This window comes from Emydura macquarii, unplaced genomic scaffold, assembly GCF_026122565.2.
Source record: "Emydura macquarii macquarii isolate MOO-44397 ecotype Brisbane River unplaced genomic scaffold, CSIRO-AGI_Emac_v2 contig_766, whole genome shotgun sequence".
In the NCBI taxonomy this organism is placed as follows: domain Eukaryota; kingdom Metazoa; phylum Chordata; order Testudines; family Chelidae; genus Emydura; species Emydura macquarii.
The window spans coordinates 6,198-15,001 of record NW_027130903.1 but is presented as its reverse complement, the minus strand read 5'-3'; the positions used below and the strand labels follow the sequence as shown (position 1 = coordinate 15,001).

The following is an 8,804-nucleotide window of genomic DNA, read 5'->3' as shown; positions in this document are numbered from 1 at the left end:
GTCAGCAGTGTGCCCTGGTTGTCAAGAAGGCTAATGGCATATTGGGCTGCATTAGTAGGAGCATTGCCAGCAGATCATGGGAAGTGATTATTCTCCTCTATTCAGCACTGGTGAGGCCGCATTTGGAGTACTGTGTCCAGTTTTGGGTCCCCCACTACAGGAAGGCTGTGGGCAAATTGGAGGGTCCAGCGGAGGGCGACGTAAATGATTAGGGGGCTGGAGCACATGACTTACGAGGAGAGGCTGAGGGACCTAGGCTTGTTTATTCTGCAGAAGAGAAGAACGAGGGGGGGGTTTGATAGTGACCTTCAACTACCTGAAAGGGGGTTCCAGGGAGGATGGGGCTAGGCTGTTCTCAGTGGTGGCAGATGACAGAACAAGGAACAATGGTCTCAAGTGAAGTGGGGGAGGTCTAGGTTGGATATTAGAACAAATGTTTCCCCTAGGAGGGTGGTGAAGCACTGAAATGGGTTACCTAGAGAGGTGGTGGACTCTCCATCCTTAGAGGTTTTTAAGGTGCGGCTTGACAAAGCCCTGGCTGGGATGGTTTAGTTGGGGTTTGACTAGATGACCTCCTGAGGTCCCTTCCAACCCTATCCTTCTATGATTCTAATGAACCTCCATTGTCCTAGTTGAGTGTCTTAATTGACAGACTCTGGAGTTAATCTGAGACTCTTGCCCAGTCCATATGTAAGTATTTATACAATGCAGAACAGCTTCAGCAGGAGAAGTAAGAGCTACACACTCCAAAATAGCCCAGCAGTTAAAGCACTCATCTGGCGGTGAGAAGCTCTAAACACAACATGCTGTTCCACAGGACGGATTTAAACCTGAGCATATCACATCACAAAGAACCAGGCTAGCCACTGGGCTAGAGGGACGTACCGAATGTCTAACATAGGCATGAAATGGGCTTTTCCTATTTGCCGACCGATGCTGCACAATTCCTGAACCAATCATTTGCCCTGAATTTTCATTTTTCCGGATGAAGCAATAAATGAATAAAATAATAATAAAAAAAAAATTACCCAACTTTACAACACACATGCCTAAGTAACTCAAGCGCCTAGGTGTTTGCAGTAGAGACGGTCACTTTTTTTCTTAAATATAGGCAAAAAAAGTTTTAAAAATGCATAAATACATAGAAGCATAGAATCATAGAATATTAGAGTTGGAAGGGACCTCAGGAGGTCATCTAGTCCAACCCCCTGCTCAAAACAGGACTAACCTCAGCTATATCATCCCAGCCAGGGCTTTGTTGAGCCTCAGTTTAAAAACCTCTAAGGATGGAGATTCCACCACCTCCCTAGGTAACCCATTCCAGTGCTTCACCACCTTCCTAGTAAAAAACTTTTTCCTAATGTCCAACCTAGACCTCCCGCCCTGCAACTTGAGACCGTTGCTCCTTGTTCTGTCATCTGCCACCACCGAGAACAGCCTAGCCCCATCCTCCCTGGAACCCCCTTTCAGGTAGTTAAAGGCCGCTATCAAATCCCCCCACTCTTCTCTTCTGCAGACTAAACAAGCCCAGTTCCCTCAGCCTCTCCTCATAAGTCCTGTGCTCCAGCCCCCTAATCATTTTTGTTGCCCTCTGCTGCACTCTCTCCAACTTGTCCACATCCTTTTTGTAGTGGGGGGCCCAAAACTGGACACAATATTCTAAATGCGGCCTCACCAATGCCGAAAAGAGGGGAATAATCACTTCCCGTGACCTGCTGGCAATGCCCCTCCTAATGCAGCCCAATATGCCATTAGCCTTCTTGACAACCAGGGCACACTGCTGACTCATATCCAGCTTTTTATCCACCGTTACCCCCAGGTCCTTTTCTGCAAAGCTGCTGCCCAGTTTGTCGGTCCCCAGTCTATAGCTGTGCATGGGATTCTTCCTTCCTAAGTGGAGCACTCTGCACTTATCTTTGTTGAACCTCATTAGATTTCTTTTGGCCCAATCCTCCAGTTTGTTTAGGTATTTATGTTAAGATATTTATGTGAATCCCCTGGGTTGCAAACATTATTTGCCATTATTCCAGCCTGACGGCTACTTTAAAGATGCCCAGATTTTCTCACGGGGAAAATTCAAAAGATACCAGAATAGATTTTTAAAGGTATTTAAGCACTTAGTGGGATTTAATAAAAATAATAAATAACATAGGGCCAGGAACCAGTCCCTGAAGGACCCCATGATAAACACACCCACTCGGTCATGATTCCCATTTACAATTACATTTTGAGACCTATCAGTTAGTCAGTTTTTATTCCATTTAATCTGTCGCTATGTTAATTTAATATTGTTCCATCTTTTAATAAAAAAGTTGTGCGATATAGCATCATAGAATCATAGAAGATGAGGGTTGGCAGGGACCTCAGGAGGTCATCTAGTCCAACCACCTGCTCAAAGCAGGACCAACCCCAGCTAAATCATCCCAGCCAGGGCTTTGTTAAGCCAAATGCCTGACTGAAGTTTAAATATATTACATCAACACCGTTACCTTTATCAGGCAAACTTGCAATCAAAAAAAGATATCAAGTTATCAGGCTCTCTGGCTTTGCAGCTGTCCATTTGCTGCTGGATTCCAATTTAATAACAGTCACTGAAATAATCCTCCAGAAGCCCTACAACATGCTGAATTAGTCATTTGTAGTTAGTGCCTGGTGTGACAAATGTCACCTGTTTTTCCATGACTTTCTATTGAAAAATTATTTTCATTGTTCAAAGACGATTCATGATACATTTTATTAAATTATAGGGCTGTACATTTCATTACATATGTCAGCTGAGTTGTACACCCAACGAGGACAAAAGAATAAGCTTCTGCCTGTGATACATGTAGGTCGCAGTAGGGGCACCAGAAAGATACCTCTGTTGGAATCACGAAATGAGCGTGTTGTAGGCCTGATTTTCCTTCTACTTACACCAGTGGGATGTCCGATAGTGCCGAATAAAGACCACACTGCTCAGGAGATGAGCCTTTCTCAATCTCTCTTGTTGGGAATTGAACTGGAGACAGGATCTCCCAGATGCAGGGTGAATATTCAAACCATCTGCCTAAAGGTTACAAGGGAAGCCTCCTTCCCTCAGGGCTGTTTTGTGTGGAGATAGGTAGGTGCCCATCCTGCTCTCATGAGAAATGGCTTAGGTGCCTACCTCCAGAAGAGGTGTCATGGCTGTGGATTGCAAGCAAAGATAGGAGGCTGGACCTAAGCGTTTAAACTCCATGATGGGATTTAGGACACGCTGACTTACATTGTTGCAGATAGAGTTGAATCTGGCTGCCCTTAAAGAATGTAGGTTTTGACTTTGCCACCCTTACTCATGTTTATTGGTTTCTATTCCACAAACAGTCCCACTGATATCCACAGATCTCCTTACAGAGTAAGGAACTATTCAATGTGACGTAAGGATGCCAGAATCTGGATTATACAATGCACACACTGGATAAAATCAGAGTTTTAACACTGATGTCAGTACAGCTAGGATTTCAGCCACTGACTTTGATATGCTTAATTAAAAGTAAGTTGCTTATCTGTGTATACAGTGTACAAAACCTTCAGATTTCTCTAGAGTCTCTCCCCCCAGGGCTCGTGTCTAATAATAAATACCACCTCTCCGCTCTGCTACTTAGTACATCTGAGATAAATGGCATTTTGTAAAAAAAACAGGGCACATATTGCCAGTAACTTCACCTCGATCTCTAGATTTTTTTCTCACAGACATACAGCCAGAAAACCAGCCTGTTTGAAATCTTCCAGCATTTCATGAAGAAGCGTCAATCACTCCAAGACCAAGACACCTCACCTCAGTGCCAGAAATGATGAGTGTCTTTTAAACTCGAGGTGGTGAAATTAAAACAAAAAGTTGAGTTTTTGAGTATCAGCCAAGCCCTTCTGCAAACGCTCACAGAAAATCAGCATTGCTTCAAGAATGGTCTGCGAGAAAAGGGACTAACAGCTGGACTCTCATGCTGCTTTTACACGAGTGGCATTAGTCGGGTGACTCCTGATTTACACCATTAGGGGTGGAAGGAAAATTGGTCTCATTGATTCCTGTGGTGTAACTCCTGATTTGCATCGGGGTGCATGAGAGGAGAATCAGCCTCAATTACTCCAGTCGAGTGATTCCTGATTTATACCAGAATGACAGAAAGGACAATTAAAACTAAGGTGAGTGAAAAGTGTCACCATCATATCCACCATATATATTTCATTGTCCAAATGGATATGAAAAGGCAGGCACGTCTTTAATTATGTATTTAATTTTACACCCTGACTATCTGTAAAATATGCTCCACAATTAGTTGGAGTAACTACAGAGACACCAGGAGGAAATATAATATATCTGCAATATGAGAACGTGTGTCACGACCAGCTCTCTTATGGGTGTGTTCCATCCTTAGATCTCTAAGCGCTCTTCAAAGACCCATTTAATGCCTGGAGCAAAAATGGAGATGCCTGGATCTGGGAAGGTGACCTAGGTCCTCTGACACAGTCTGGTGACTTATCTGCTAGACAAAATTGATCATTCCATAGTCGGTGATGGAACAGTAGCCTTTTGTTTTGTTTCTTATGTATTCAGTAGACCCTAATGAATCTGTGCAGGAAATGTTATAATATTTCAGCTCAAAGGCAATAGATCTGTTCCTTCGATGGGGAGAGTGGACGCCTTTGAGAATCCATGCATTAATTTCTGCCATGAGAAGATTGTGTTGAGTTTGAAGTCTCCAGTGAGAAGAAAGGAAAATTATATATGATTAGCGATTCTACTCATCTGATTTTAACCCCTTCCGAAGATCCACCCCCCCCCCCCCAAAAAAAAAAAAAATAGTCCATTCATGTGTTGGTGAGTAGAGCTGGTCCAATTTAAGGTTAAATTTTGAAACTTTGAACTTGATTGATATGGAGCCAATTTCCTATTTTATGACATTTTTCACAATATTTTTTCCTAAATGTTTAATAGATCCATAGAGTTTAAAGTCAGAAGGGACCATGGGATCATCTAGTCTGACCTTTTGTAGATCACCAGTCATTAAATTTCATCCAGTTACCCAACAACTTGTGTTTGGCTAAAGCTCACACTCCAGAAAGGCATTTAGTCTTAATCTGAAGACCCCATAACACCTAGGCAATGGCTATGTTAGAAATGTTACAGCAACAGAGCTACAACACTACGTATAGTGTAGATACTTATCACACCAATGGAAGATCCTCCACTGCCCTGCATTCACCTCTCCAAGAGGCAGTAATTAGGTCAATGGAGGATTCTTCCGTCAGCCTAGTGGCATCTATACCGGGACTCGGGTCGACTTAATCATGCTGCACAGGGCATGAAATGTTTCACAGCCTTGCTTGAGATAGTTTGGTAGACCTAACCTTTAAGTGTAGACGAGCCAAAAGAATCCACCACTTCCCTTGATAGTCTGTCCCACTGGCTAATCGCCTTCTGTCACCCAGAGACCCCATGGCTGAGATTTTCCTGTTCTTTGCACACACTTCTCACCTGAGACCTGGCAAACTCACTACACCAAAGACACTTTTTAGAGGGTATTTTTATCCATAATGAGTAACATGCCAGGTATCTACAGAAAGCTTACGACTTGTCAAACACGCCAGCATTGCAAGATATATGTATGGATAATATTTCAGGAATAATGTATTGATGTTGAAAGCAGGCCTGACAGAGAAGAAGTAGAAATTAGTCACCAGGAGGTAATGTATCTCAGTGATGATTCAAGGAAGAGGGAGTTTGTCACCCCTCCTTGGAAAACATGCGGGGTAATGCAAAGTTCTATTGTCTACCCTGGCATAGTCAAAACCATCAGAGACGACAGTCAAACAATCAGGTTTGCGTTTTATGATTTTGTTTTCTGTTGTAATCATTTCCACCACACCCTCTTGTTTCTATTTAAATCTTTAATCTTCCTTAAATAAATATTCCTACTGTATCAGTTTAATCCTGTGTCAGCCTTTCAGTTATTTTGTCCAGGATTTATGTCAGGCTAACCAGCCTATAGTTACCTGGCTCAAAGTAATCTTTTATTCATATGTGTTTATAGTATTTAACAATCTTCATTTACCACAGCTCCATTTTTCAGTAAACCAAAATTTCAGTGAGAATTCTGTTATTCTTTTCAAACATGTTATCTATACTATGGCCGTCAAACGATTAAAACAGAAAATCGCAATTGATTGCAAGATTAAAGAAATAGCTGCGATTAATCACAGTTTTAATCGCACTGTTAAACAATAATAGAATGCCAATTTAAATGTATTATAAATATTTGTGAATATTTTTCTACATTTTCAAATATATTGATTTCAATTGCAACACAGAATACAAAGTACAATGCTCACTTTATGTGACCTTTTATTACAAATATTTGCACTGTAAAAAGATAAAAAAAAGAATGAAGGGGCAGATGAATATTTAGCATATCTGCCATACCTTGTAACTCTGGCTACAACAGTGCCATCTCAATGCCTGTTCTCACTTTCAGGTGACACTGTAAATAGGAAGCGGGCCAGATTATCTCCCGTAAATGTGAACCAACTTGTTTGTTTTAGCAATTGGCTGAACAAGAAGTAGGACTGAGTGGACTTATAGACGCTAAAGTTTTACATTGTTTTATATTTGAGGGCAGTTATGTAAAAAAAATCTACATTGTAAGTTGCATTTTCATGATAAAGAGATTGCACTACCATACTTGTATGAGGTGAATTGAAAAATGCTATTTCTTTTGTTTATCTTTTTTACATCCCAAGTATTTGTAATAAAAATAATAATATAAAGTGAGCACTGTACTCTTTGTATTCTGTGTTGTGACTGAAATCAGTACATTTGAAAATGTTGGAAAACATCCAAAAATATTTATATTAAATTGAAATTGGTATCCTATTATTCCTTAATGGTGTGATTAAAATTGTGATTCATCACAATTATTATTTGTGTAGTTAATTATAATTGTAATTAATTTTGTGATTGTAGTTAATTTAGTTTGTGTTAATTGCTTGTTTTAACTGTGATTAATTGTCAGCCCTAATCTATACAAAGATTGAAACCAGAATGGCATCTCTCCCTCTTTTTATCTCTCTTTCTTTCTCTCTCTCTCTCTCTCTCTTTTCCTAAATTTCCTATAACTTATGGCTGGTATAGCATTTGAGTCATCGCATCTCTAACATCTGTCATTCTATGGTTCTCTCAGGTTTCAAGAATAAAGGAGACATGGAACAGGACAACCTGACAGTGGTGAGAGAATTCATGTTACTGGGATTCAGTAGTCAATGGGTGGTGAAGATGTCCCTATTCCTGTTTTTTCTAACCATCTACACCATCTCCCTGGCTGGGAACTGCCTCATTGTGGCACTGACACTGTTAGATCGTCGACTTCACACGCCCATGAACTTTTTCCTCAGCAACTTGTCCTTCCTGGAGGTCTTCTACACTTCGGTCACTGTCCCAAAGATGCTCGCCAACTTCCTGTCCAGAAGACCGAGCATCACCGTGGGTGGCTGCATTGCTCAATAGTACTACTTCTTCTTCTCTCTAGGGGCCACTGAATGCTTCCTTTTGGCCACCATGGCCTATGATCTATGTTTGGCCAGATGTAATCCATTACAATACAGCAGTCTCATGAGCCACCAGCTCTATCTCAACCTGGCCATTGCCTGTTGGGTCTGTGGCTTCCACTCCCCCTTGCTACCCACCCTCATGATTTCCAAACTCCCCTTCTGTGGCCCTAACAGGATAGATCATTTCTTCTGTGATGCAGACCCACTCTTCCGACTCTCCTGCGCCGACACCTATGTCCAGCAAATGACCAGATACACGCTCACCTCTGTTGTCATCCTGTGCTCCTTCACCTTCACCATAGCTTCTTATGTGCACATTGTAGGTGCTCTTCTCAAGATGTCTTCAGGCAAGGAGTGGACAAAACCCTTCTCCAACTGTGCATCCCACCTTGCCGTGGTTTCCATCTATTATGGGACCATTATCTTCATGTATGTCCAGCTGGGGGTCAATAAGTCCTTCAACCTAGACAAAGTAGTGTCCGTGTTTGACACAGTGGTCACCCCCCTGATAAATCCTATAATTTATAGTCTCAGAAACAGGGAAATGAAAAAGGCTCTGAGAAAAGCCCTGATTGTCGTTGTACAGCACTAGGGGGTGCTGTGCTTCTGGGAGCAGGGCCGGGTGCTCAATAGAATGCCCTTCTCTCTACGAATCAGATTTGACTCAAATGCCCCAGCACAGGATTTGGGGGTCTTGTACTGCCGTGAGTGGTACAGATGGTACCGTAGGAGATATCCTTCCCTTGGAATAAGTAATGATCCAAACAGCCGGCAAGAAGGTGCCAGTTTTTCTTACCTCCCATTATGCATTAAAGTTCTCGATGTATTTTTTTTTTTCAAGATTTGAAGCTTTGCTCTAGGCACCTTGTATCTGCAATGACATTCTGCATACCTTAAATTCCACAGAGAGTTTCACTGGCAGAACGTTTGTCATGGCTTCACCATTGACCCTTCTCTGGTATCTCCAGGTTACAGGCCTCTTGCCTTCACCTCTCCTGCAGTGGGATCCTGTGGTTCTCCCACTCTCAACCTGTATGCCCAGAATACAGAAACCTATATCTCAACTATGATAATGCAGCAGGCCACAATGAGCATGGTGCCTGTGAACACACTGACCCAAGCCAACCTTTCCAGAACAAAGTATGGTTGAAGATCTGCTCCAGTTCAACAGAACTTCCCCAGGATAATTCATCTGGCTAGGATTGATAAGGAGGTCAGACTAGATAATGTCAGTACGCTTT

The 8,804-nt window shown here is 42.0% G+C and overlaps 1 pseudogene; it reads left to right on the top strand.

The window, feature by feature from the left end:
• Positions 1-7,216: 7,216 nt before the first annotated feature.
• LOC137149540 (olfactory receptor 11H2-like) lies at positions 7,217-8,155 on the top strand (annotated as a pseudogene).
• The last annotated feature ends 649 nt before the right edge of the window (positions 8,156-8,804 follow it).